Consider the following 12,139-nt stretch of genomic DNA (forward strand, 5'->3'; position numbering starts at 1 on the left):
AAGCAACACCAAAGCACTTTTCCTCTTCGGTCCCCCTACAGGTTGGAAGTGGAATTGTCCATTACCGCTGTCGTAAATAATTTAGCCTACCGCAGCCTACCGTCGCACGCACGCTATTTGTTTATCCAGCAACGGCTTTGGAACTAACAATGTCCACAGACAAGGTAGAGTATGTTGCATGATTTTATGAAAGTATGATGTATTGCGACATCAGAAACAAAACGAAATAATGACATTATAACGCTTGCCGTAAAGCAAGTCAAATTTGTAGTTTCTTATGTCTCATTCGAACTGTAACTCATACTGTTACGAGTTGATGAACCACTGAAAAGATTTTTGAAACATTATTTTAAGGAACAAAATAATCTGGTGTTGCTTTAAAATAAAGTGTAACCAAAAATAAATATTGTCCCAATGGCACCTATGTATAAAGCCCTGTTAACATCCAAGGGAACGGAGATCTATAAGTCAGCCTGGGAAAAGTTTTTGATTGCCTGGTGAAAAACTCAGTGTGGGGGCTCAAAATATGTGCAAGATAAGAGACAAGGACAAGAATAGCACAACACATTCAGACTCACAAAAGCTTGACAGTAGAGCAGGTTGCAGATGGTCATGAGGTGGTGAGCCTAAAACACACTCTCACACACACACACACACAATCCCACTGGCAGTCACAGTCGATAGATGGACCGAGAGATAGATGAAGAGGTAAGAAAATGTAGTGACAGATGGAGAGAAAATGTGTGTGGGCAGGGGACAGTCAGCCGCAGGGACATGCAGTGAATCTATTGTTTCCTAAAGGTGAGAGAGAGAGAGAGAGAGAGAGAGAGGGAGAGAGAGAGAGAGAGAGAATAAGAGAGAAAGGAAGACAGAATAGGAGGACGGGAGAGAGGCTGAGAAACGACATTCACTGGCCCTGAAAGACACAATACATTCAGCTATCAGGCTCATTGTGAAATCCTCCCTTTCACAATAGTATTAAAAGAGAGACAGCACCAAAAGAGAGACATGGTGCTTTTATTTAACTCCTCAAAGAAGAGGAGACGCAGAGAAAATGGAAAATGTGACAGAATTACAGTCACAGAAAATAGCCCCCGCTGAAAATCGATTCACACTTGACAATCAGCCAGATAAGGCAAAAACGGCTGTCATGCTGTATCATTCAGTTGGGTAGAAGAGGATATTTGGTACCATGATGCATCGTGGGAGGGAAAAGTGGATCTGCAAGTCTTTCTAAACTACTTCATCTTCACAAGATCTCTCTACTAAGATCGAATGACACACAGCGCCCCCTATTGGGAATGAGATGCAATTTCAGATTAATCAAGGAAAAGAATTACTAGCATACTGATCGGTTTTTTAAATAGTATGTGAAACAGTTTGTAATATATATAAAAAGTTTAATATAGTAGTATGCAACACTGTTGCTATGTGCATGTCGTTGAGTGCTGACCAGTTTACATCTCAGATTTTTTTTTAAATAATGAGTAAAGAAAGATATATAAAAAGTCAAGTGAATTGCATTGTGGGATATATTACTCAATCCAGTGTTCCCTTGTTGTATACTGTACTATATCATCTAGGAAATGTAGTAGGTCAAACAGGGTTTACATGAATACAAATAAATTGCATACCAGTGTTGTTATTGTTAACTAAAACTAAAATAAAGAAATTTTATTTTCACTAATTTAATTAAATCTGAAATAAAATAAAGATAAGATGAAAAAAAAACGAAAAAACTAAAAACAAAATAAGTGGAAGTTTGAGTACTAAAACTGAAATAAAAATGAATGAAACACTTCCCTAGCGCTCATTTGCATAAGGCATAGACGTGGCCAATCAGTAACGGGCATGCAAATGACTGGAGTCATTGCTCCATTGCACTTTCATATATAACTGGCGTCCTGTACTTTGATTTGTCTGAAGAATATTCGGACGGAAAAGGGACTGGGAAAATATACACTAAGTTGTACATTTTTGTTCTAATTTTCAACCTACTTCCCCCCCGATTTATTTAGGTTTCACGTGGTTGCAGTGACGTGTATAATGCTGCACGAGCAAAGATTTGTGTAAATTATAGAAAGCGCAAAAATCAAATGTTTCGCTGATAAAACTGCATTCCGAAGATTAGGTGATTTGATCCCAGAGAAAGACAAGAACTTGTCAAAATCAACTACGATAACCATCTTCTAAGAGCAAACAAAAACACATCTAATCAAATGCAAAGTAAAAATCATTCCACACAGGACACAAAAGTAATTCCTAATTCATGAAAAGGGTTGTCAATCAGAATAAGAAAATTCAGCTCAGGGAACAGTGTATGCATATTTTTATCATTTGAAAACATTTTTCCCCCTCTAGTTCCTCTCTCCACCTCCCTCAATGTCATTTCTCTACCTCATTCCCTTTCTCAGGCCCTCATTTTGCCCTTCAACAATTTAATCAGAGCCGTAGCTCTGCCAGGTATATTGAGCTATAATTATAGCCTTGCCTTCTTATTAGTAGATGAGACTTTGATAATGAGCCCTCGGAGAGAATCCAAATGGAATTGCTCCTGGCCAAACAAGGCATCTATATGAGCTTGGCGCTTGTGTTGCCCGTGTAAAAACGCGGGGAGATTACGGGGTAGATCTATGGAGATATGGATATGTTAGAATGGAGATCTAACAGAAATTGCAGCACACCAACTGCTTCATTAATTCAAGATTTGTTCCATTTCCGTCCCACTAATGAGACGTTCTACCGCCCTGACTCAACCAAGTGCACTTACTCAGCGTCCTTGGCGTTCAAATCCCAAATACTGCTTCATTAAGTTTGATTCACAAACATTCTGCTACTTTTCTTAGTCATTGGGGCATTCATTGTCTCAGCTGGCATCTCGCTTTTTCGAGCCTGACTAGAAAATGACTCACCCGGAACACCTACTGGACGCCGTCTATGGAGAGCAGTGTTTACCTCACTTGTAACACTTTAAATAGCATATGATATTTATGCTTGTTGTCTGGTAGATGTCATACTTTTTATTCGGATAATTTTTTGGGGGATTATGTGGATTTTGAACGACAACTTTCTTTGGAATAGACACTGCACCACTAGTGACAGATTTGCAAATGTTTGTCTGCTGACTAGAAGGGGCGGGGCATAGCACTATCTGTGTGGATTTAGGGGTGGAGCTAATTGTTTTTTGACCACTAAAAATGTTAATTAGGAGTGTAATGATACCCTCATGTCAATATTCGATACATATCACAATACTGAACTCACAATATTATTGCGATACTCCAAGACATATAGTAAAAGGTTAACAAAAAATGTACTGTTGATTATATTGGGGGTGGAAATGAATAGGCTTGGACTTAGTGCTGGTAACCCAGGACACAGGACAGTGGTGACACCAGAATTAAAATATTCATGATTCTGAAGCTGAAAATACAGAATTATTTTAAACGAATATGCTTGCACTCTGTCACTGACTAGATATATTTAAAATAATGTAGGCCACTTTTTACTGGTAACATAAGACATTTGGCATTATCAGGACCCACAAATATTCCCAGATTGCATTATTAGACATTATATATAGCAGTTTAATGTAGTACTGACACTAAAACTGTGAAAACCTGAATTTTTTCCTCCCACAGAAACTTTGTTTTGGGTGAATTATACACAATACATATTGTCACTATCCATGGTACATATTGTTGCATTTTTGTATTGCGTTATATTATGACACGATATATTTTTACACCCCTGATGTTAACGTTAACTTATCATTGTTTTTGCAATTCTGTTGGGTGCCACTAATGGGTGCAACAATAGTTCACCAAAAAGAAATAGGATATTTCTACATCGAACACACCTTGACCAATAATGAGGCACGTTGTCACACTATAAAAGTTGTATTATATAAAAAATATACTTAAAAAAAATAAAAAAGTCATACTAAAGCTGTGAATTCCAGGTATTGCAGCAGAGCATAGTTTGCTCATCTCTGGGTATAATGGTAGCAATGTTGTATTCAGTATATTTATAGAATGGTTGTCAAGCACACAGTTCAATATTGCAAAGAATACAAAGAACTTAGAGGGTGTTGCAGTAGCCTTCTGTCTTACTGAGAAGGCGTTCGGGTGGCGAGGGTCATTGTTCTTAGTCTACAAAGAGCCGGCGTGGGGCAGCTGAAACATACTGTAGATTCCCCCTCTCCAACTATTAATTACTCAGGCATTCATCCAGTAAGCTCCTTATCTCACACAGTCGCCACCAGGGCTGCGCATCAGAGCCTGCGCCTCACTGCTGGATTGTGACTGTCGAGTTCTTGAGTTTTTCATATTAATGCTCGTGAGATAGTTTATGCTTGCTGTTGAGCAATTCAGGAACGGTATAACATTAATCTACTTAAAATTAATGCTAAATGAATTCTTTGAAACTTTCTAATTAAAAGAATCCTGAAAAAAACTGATAGAGGTTTAAAAAAAAAAAAAGAAATATTACAAAATCTTACCAACCAGGCAACCACAAACTTTTAGTGTATGCATTTGGTGTTGCTAATGACATCTGCTTTATAACTCTTAATTTTCCAAAATATCCAAGGATGGATTCTGGATGTGGCGATGAAACCCTTCTTCCTTACAGGTTCTTTTAAGGTTACCTAACGCAAGTCACATGCTCCAAATGCTAAATGAAAAATTGATTTTTGCATATCCCAAAGCAGCACAGGGGGGATACATTTTTTAGAAAAATAAGTCTGGCTTTCTAAAAAAAAAAAGAAGCAAATTCTACAGGAAGAAGTTTCTAAAGTGAATAGATCATAGGCTTCTAAAATAGCTCAATGATTATTAAATATTCAAAAGAGCTGTTATAAACCACAGGGACCACAACACAAAATGAGCATTTGCTGTTGTGGTTTAACCGGTGTAAAGAGTTTCTGCGACGCAGGAAATACAAGGACTGTGCAAAATTAAGCCGCTTGAGATAAATATGCAAATATCCTCCTGGCATATTTAAAATGTAAACATCTTCAGATAATACCACAGCTTCGCCTACCTACATTCCCTCTGTTATCCAAGAGCCACATGATGCCTCGGGGACCCACATTTTTTAATCATTTTTTACTTTCCCAAACTTGTTAAAAATGCATGCTTGAATTTGCATTATTTCACTTTATGGCTTTCTTAAATGAGAATCACTTTAGCTTTAACCATATTTAGTTCACTTAAGCTGCATGTTCTCTCTCTCTCTCTCTCTCGCTGGAAATGTAAATCCTCCGAGTGGCTGATACCCTCCACTCTGATCATTTGCTGAGTGCTGTGCAATTCCCATTTGTTTGCCTTTCAGTGATTGCACATTAATTACTGAAAGAGGCGATTAAACATCTCTTATTACACCAGGCCTCCCAGGCAGTCCACACGAGCTGAGCCAGCAGAGCTCAAAGGGCTCCAAACGCATATTTACATCCTTGACAGCAGTGCAAGTAGCCCAAGCCTCCAGTAAAGTTGCTTTAAGGCCAAACATCAAGTGACTAGCCAAAGGATCAGGACGAGAAAGATGATGCGACAATCACTGTAAATTGTATTAGGGTCAATGACATATATCAGACAGTCACACATAAAGACAAATCTTTTCAAAGGTTTAGTTCATAGAAATCTACTCTTTGTATTGATGTTGGTTTAATATGGTTTGAAAAAATAAAAAACATGTAGGGCCTATACTAATTTCATAAACTATATTAAAAGGAACAGTTCACCCAAAAATGAAAACTATCCCATAATTAACTCACCCTCAAGACATCCTAGGAGTGTAACAGTTTAGAGGTCACCCTTCCGCCGGAACTCGACTCTCTCGCGAACGTCCGTTGCCAGAATCTAGTAATTATAGTTTATAAAGTTTTAAATATGGATATTTTATTACGAGATATTATGCAAAAATACGTTATGAAAGATTTTGATAGGTCACTTACCACTGACATTTTATCTTTATGAAAAATTAAAAAAAAGTTTCGATTTTTTCGATCTGCTTTTTATGGAGCTTGTTTCCGCCACAGAATAAAACATTTTAAAAGATAATTGCGACTTTTTATCTCACAATTGCGAGTTTACATCTCGCAATTCTGACTTTATTTCTCAGAATTGCGAGTTATAAAGTCAGAATTGCGTGAAATAAAGTCGCAATTCCGTCTTATAAAGTCAGAATTGCGAGACATAAAGTAAGAATTGCGTGAAATAAAGTCGCAATTGCGTCTTATAAAGTCAGGATTTTTCTCGCAATTGCGACTTTATATCACGCAATTCTGACTTTATAATAAGCAAAATTGGGAGATATAAAGTCGCAATTGCGTGTTATAAAGTCAGAATTGTGAGATATAAACTATTCTGAGGTAAAAAATTAAAATAAAAAGTCCGTCTTTTTTCCCCTTAGAATTGGACTTTATATCTCACAATTGTGAGTTTATATCTCACAATTCTGAGAAAAGATGTCAGAATTGCAAAATATAAACTCACATGCACTAAAAGCCTGTCTAACAACGCCTGGTTACTGGACTAAGTTATCTTTTGAGTCTTATTGCGCTAATACTGTCAAATACACACAAGGTTTACATAAACAAAGTTGGTTATGTCTAAAGTGAAAGCAAACAGAGAAAATTGAGAGAAAATCTGCTTGTCAAATTGCGTCGCGTGCAGGTCTTAAAGAGACAGTAGGCTAATAGTAAACATGCTGCCTCTCGTCCTTAAAGGGATAGTTCACCCAAAAAAATAAATGATGTCATTATATACTCACTCTAATGTTGTTCCAAACCTGTATTCATTTCTTTCTTGTGCTGAACACAAAAGAAGATATTTTGAAGAATGTGGCTTACCAAACAGTTGCTGGTCCCCATTGACTTCCATAGGGAAAAAATATACTATGGAAGTCACTGGGGTACATCAACTGTTTCTTCCAAATAACTTTTATTTTCAACAGAAGAAAGAAACTTATTCGGGTTTATAACAACTTGAGAGAGTAAATTATGACAATTTAAATGTTTGGGAGAACTATCCTTTTAATGTTAATAAAACAACAAAACACAAAGGGGAAATCACTCACTGCTCTTGACTGAGAACTTTAATAGTAGCTTTAATAAGAATCATTGTATAATTGATACAGTTAAGTATATGTTGTGTTTTATTTTTTATATTTGTTCATTTAATTACTTTCTTCAACACTATAAGCTAGGCTACTGTTAAATACACCTTCTGTAGCTGAAAAAAATAATAAAGCACTGTTTATTTCATTTGTATATTAAGTTGTGTACGTGTAATGTGTATCTTTGTTCTTAATTTTTAATAACAAAGAATGGTAAAATGATTTTTATCTTCGCCACTTTGGCCTAAACGTCTGCCATCCTTTTTTCTTTTTTTATTGTGTTACTAGGCTTTGTTTTTAAAATAGGGACATTAGTTTGGCTGTAATGCTCAGTCACTTGCAAAATAGTAAAAACCAACATGAAAAAGAATCTTGATAAAATCTGGATATATGATATTTTTTGCCATATCACCCACCCCTATATGAACTGCACTTTCAATATAACTAATTCTTGAATAAATTAATAGGGGAAAATCGTTTGCTGGTCTGAAGTGTTGGGGTGACAATAAATTGCCGTTCTAAAGTGCAAAAGTGTCCTCATTCACCCTATTATACCGACTATTTTAGCAATAGTCGATAATTAGTAGTTTTTGCTAGCCGAATACGAGTGTTCTTTGGATACCATTCAACTAAATGATTACCACTCTTCGTAGCTTATAGTCATAATGGAAGTCATTCCGCGTGAATTATTAACAAAAATCCATTTACTCTATATAGCTTCACCTGCAGTAGGCTATAAGGTGAACAGTGATTAGCGCTTTAAATGCAACCAGACATTTGGGAGAGACAGAAGCCTCGTCCCTGCAGTGATTGATGTGACTCATGTGGCTTTGAATGGCTTTGCTGTCACAGATAAAGGGACAGAGACGAGATCGAAGTGGACAGGCCGCTTTTACCCTCCGGCAGCCTCTTGCGTCGTTAGAGAAACTCACCTCAGCCGGGCTGACAGCCCCGCCCGGACAGTGCACAAGTTAGCCCGATGAAAGACACCTTGGCAAGGTAACGTAGATGAATCCCCTTAAGGGATGGGGAAGAAACAAGGGACCGCACCTAAACATCCAAAGCAGGGCCAGATAGAAAATACGTCTCGAAATGTGCTTAAACTAGAGTTAGAGGACATAATGGATTTTACAAAGTGAATAAAAGCCGCTCCATCAATGCCAAGAATAATTTTGCAGCGGAGGAAGTTTTGGTTGAACTGAAATAAAGGGGTAGTGCTGCCCTCTACTGGACAGGAAATGAAAAGCTAAGCAAAGCTAGGCTAGCATGGACACCGTATTGTTTACGAACTTTAAAAACGCTTAAATGGACAATAAAGCAGTTAGTAAAACATTAAACACAATATGAAGTCTTTTTAAATCATTTTTAAATGATCAAATGTCGTTTTTATTAGATTTGATTCAGTGTGTAACCCACAAAAATGAGTCCTTCAAAGTGTTAAACCATTATATAATGATGGTAATTTTACACTATGCTAAATAAAATAATCAAGAAGAAAAGAAAATAACAAGTAGAACGACCGAATAATATTTTACAGAAACGAAGGGAAATATACAGTACTGTCAAATATGGAGTTGTTTAGTGTCATATATAAGTAGGAAAAGAAGTCAACATCTTATTTGTTATGATGATGTACACATTATGAATATTACACAATTTTCCCACATAGGTTCACAAGGAGGCTTTTTTTTTTTTTTTTTTTTTTTTTTACATTTGAAGCACAATATTTTACATTGGTAACAATTTTTAGCCGAATGTCCACTGTTGTTGGCCAAAAAAGGTGATTCAATTGATATAAAAATATTAAAAGAAAAAACTTTAAAAAGGAACAATTACATGATAGATATTTGCACATCCCCTGCACCACCGAAGTTAAACAGAAAGGACAACGTTCATTTCAACACAAATCATACAGTAGTGGCATTTGTAATAATTTACACGACACATTATGTATTTTTCATAATCCGATTATGTTAATGTATCTTGATTCATTCTGCAAATGGCAAAAAAAAAAGTCTGTAAAGTACATTGACAGGTAGCATGTATTTAATGAGATACTTCTGTTGTGTATGATTCTTTTTACAATAGATTTCCGTCCTATAACTGCCCAAATAAAATATGGGACTTACTTGACATACAAAGCCCTTATGATTTATATGTCCAGACTACATGCATTAGACTCATTCTCTTAAGAACACATGCCCAATGTTACTTCTGCAACACCGTACTTGCTTAATTATAGCAATTTGATATCATATTAGGATATTATGCTACAGTTTTCATTTGATTTCATGGGATCAATATATTCTAAATCAGATTTAAAGTCAATTTTGGTGAATGCTGCATATTTTATCTCATAAATATCTCTATGTTTTGGTACCTTTTATAAGACAATAAAATATGTAGTTTTTGTTACTCTTTCCAGTACTTACAAAAAGGCTACTAAAAATATGAACCCCTCCATCCATTCATCATTTATCAATCTCTTTATCCACTAAACCTTTATGGCTATCTTCCCATGTCACATGTAAACTCTCAAAACACGATTCATGTCTTTTATGAAAGCTTTTGCATCGTGAAATACTTTAATACAGCATAAGCTATGGATTTTTGAGAGAAAGAAAAAGCATATACTATTTTTTTTGCATTGTGACTACAGTAGATACAGTACAGGATGTCACATCCCTCCAAATGTTTGATTTCTTTTATATCATTCATCGTCATCATCGGGTTTTTTTTACACAAGCCATACGGAGTGCTCAAAAAGAATCGCCTGCAATAACCGTTTCTTTAAAAAATGCATGAATGAGCAAAAGACACAGATAGGCATCGATGAAGCAAGGAAAGCCCAAAATGGAAAAAAAAATATGTTTTAGTTTTTCGTTATTAGTAACTTGGGTGTTTAAAATACACATAAAACCACCTGCATAAGATACAACACTTCTTAATTTGAAAAAGCTTTAAGAAAAACACAGTTTTGGCCAGTGAGGTAACCTGTTGCTTGTTCAGCGTGGTTGTTGTGTTTATTTACCCTCACTGCAGACGTTGATTAATAATGGGTGCTGCATCTCACTTAGGCTGGCAGGTGAGTTTGTGGCTTATGGGTCTGGGTGGCGTTGTGGTTGGTTGGGGCTGCTGAATCCAAAATTTCAGAGTAGACGACGATTCTTTTTGGTGGCACGCAACCTGAAAGATACAATCACATGGCTTCCTAAAGAGACAGTTCACCCTCATCCCCAGAACAACAACATACAGGTTTGAATAAAATTTTGTTTTCTCATATTGCCTTGTATGGACAAATATTTAAAAAAGGTAAAAATTCAAATAACACCAGATAATCTTTAATATTTTCTCTTATATTTAAAAGCATAGTTCACCCAATAATGAAAATTCTGTCATCATTTACTCACCCTCAAGTTGTTCCAAATCAAAATACCAAAATATCTTCTTTTGAGTTCAGCAGAAAGAAATGTATACAGGTTTGGAACAACTTGAGGGTGAGTAACTGATGACAGAATGTTCATTTTTGGGTGAACTGTCCCTTTAATAAATAATATACTAAATTGTATTAAATATACAATTATAATACAATTATTTATTGAATTAAATGTATATATATATATATATACACTCACCTAAAGGCTTATTAGGAACACCATACTAATACTGTGTTTGACCCCCTTTCGCCTTCAGAACTGCCTTAATTCTACGTGGCATTGATTCAACAAGGTGCTGAAAGCATTCTTTAGAAATGTTGGCCCATATTAGCCGCGTTTCCACTGTCGGGCCAGGGCTTTAAACGGGCCGTGCCGGGCTGATAGCCTCGGGCTAATAGCACCGGGCCTGCGTTTCCACTGTCGGGCCAGAAGCTCCACAGCGCTTCACTAAAACACGCCCGTAACACGCCTCTCTGGAACAACGTCACACTAACCCATCATTTCACCAACAAATGGAAGTTTTATCAGAAAACTAATCAGAAATCACTGGAAACAGCGTTGAAAACAAACATGATAAAAGCGGCCGTTTGCTGGCATTTTTGTTGTTTACTTGAATATTTAAAACCCAAGCATCGATGTTTTACCACAGGTTTACAATAAAAAGTGATACATTGATCATAATGAATTAATTTATGTCAAAATTGCACATTAGTCACTCAGAAATAAATTACCGTTAGGTCTATTTCACAAAAGAAAGAGGACACACTTACTTCTTCAGTCGCGTCTGTTACTGTTTATCTGGTAGTTAAAGGACATATTTACATCACATTTAGAAAGAATGATCATTTCTACAAATATATGCCACCAAAAATAAGACCTGAGGAGCTTTAGCACTCTCTCGACTCCCATACAGATATTTTCCGTCAGAGAAACAGAGGAAGCTCCCGAAAAAAAAGTTGCTTTATTTTATGATAGTCCGGTATAAAGAGACGAGACATAGGCTACTGACAGATAAAATAAAAACATGACTGTGATAGCCTTTATGATTGGTCTGATTTCTTCAAGCGTTCACTATGTTTTTACACTATGCGTATCTTCAAGCGTTTACGTTTACTATGGTAATGGTTAGCGCGCACTTTTGCATCACAAACACAAGGCATTCAAACATGAGCGCGAGTTAAATTATTTTAAAAGTCTTTAATGCTGACAGAATCATCTGGCGCTGCCGTCTCCCGACTCAGTTAAACTCCGCCTCTGTTCGTAACCACTCCTCTAGCCCGAGCTGGCCCGCTCTGGCCCAAGGTATTCGACGGGCCAGAAATCCTGGCCGTTGGCCCCGAGTAAGCCCAGATCAAGCCCCGGAAGTGACAGTGGAAACGCGACTGGCCCTGGCACGCACTAGCACGGCCCGGCCCTGGCCCGACAGTGGAAACGCGGCTATTGATAGGATAGCATCTTGCCAGTGATGGAGATTTGTGGGATGCACATCCAGGGCACGAAGCTCCCGTTCCACCACATCCCAAAGATGCTCTATTGGGTTGAGATCTGGTGACTGTGGGGGCCATTTTAGTACAGTGAACTCA

At 37.0% G+C, this 12,139-nt stretch overlaps 1 protein-coding gene and 1 long non-coding RNA gene across 6 annotated transcripts in view; one reads left to right on the forward strand and one right to left on the reverse strand.

The window, feature by feature from the left end:
• Window positions 1-12,139, forward strand: part of LOC309489940 — a 275,593-nt gene that overhangs the window by 187,095 nt on the left and 76,359 nt on the right. The window lies entirely within an intron of this gene.
• Window positions 8,677-12,139, reverse strand: part of kiaa1549la (KIAA1549-like a) — a 53,718-nt gene continuing 50,255 nt past the window's right edge. For all 5 annotated transcript variants that reach the window (XM_082158882.1, XM_082158881.1, XM_082158879.1 and 2 more), the window contains one exon: window positions 8,677-10,305. The gene's annotated coding sequence lies outside the window, so the exon portion shown is untranslated. The remainder of the gene's footprint in view (window positions 10,306-12,139) is intronic.

Source organism: Leuciscus leuciscus (genome assembly GCF_965113295.1).
Source record: "Leuciscus leuciscus genome assembly, chromosome: 25".
NCBI lineage: Eukaryota > Metazoa > Chordata > Actinopteri > Cypriniformes > Leuciscidae > Leuciscus > Leuciscus leuciscus.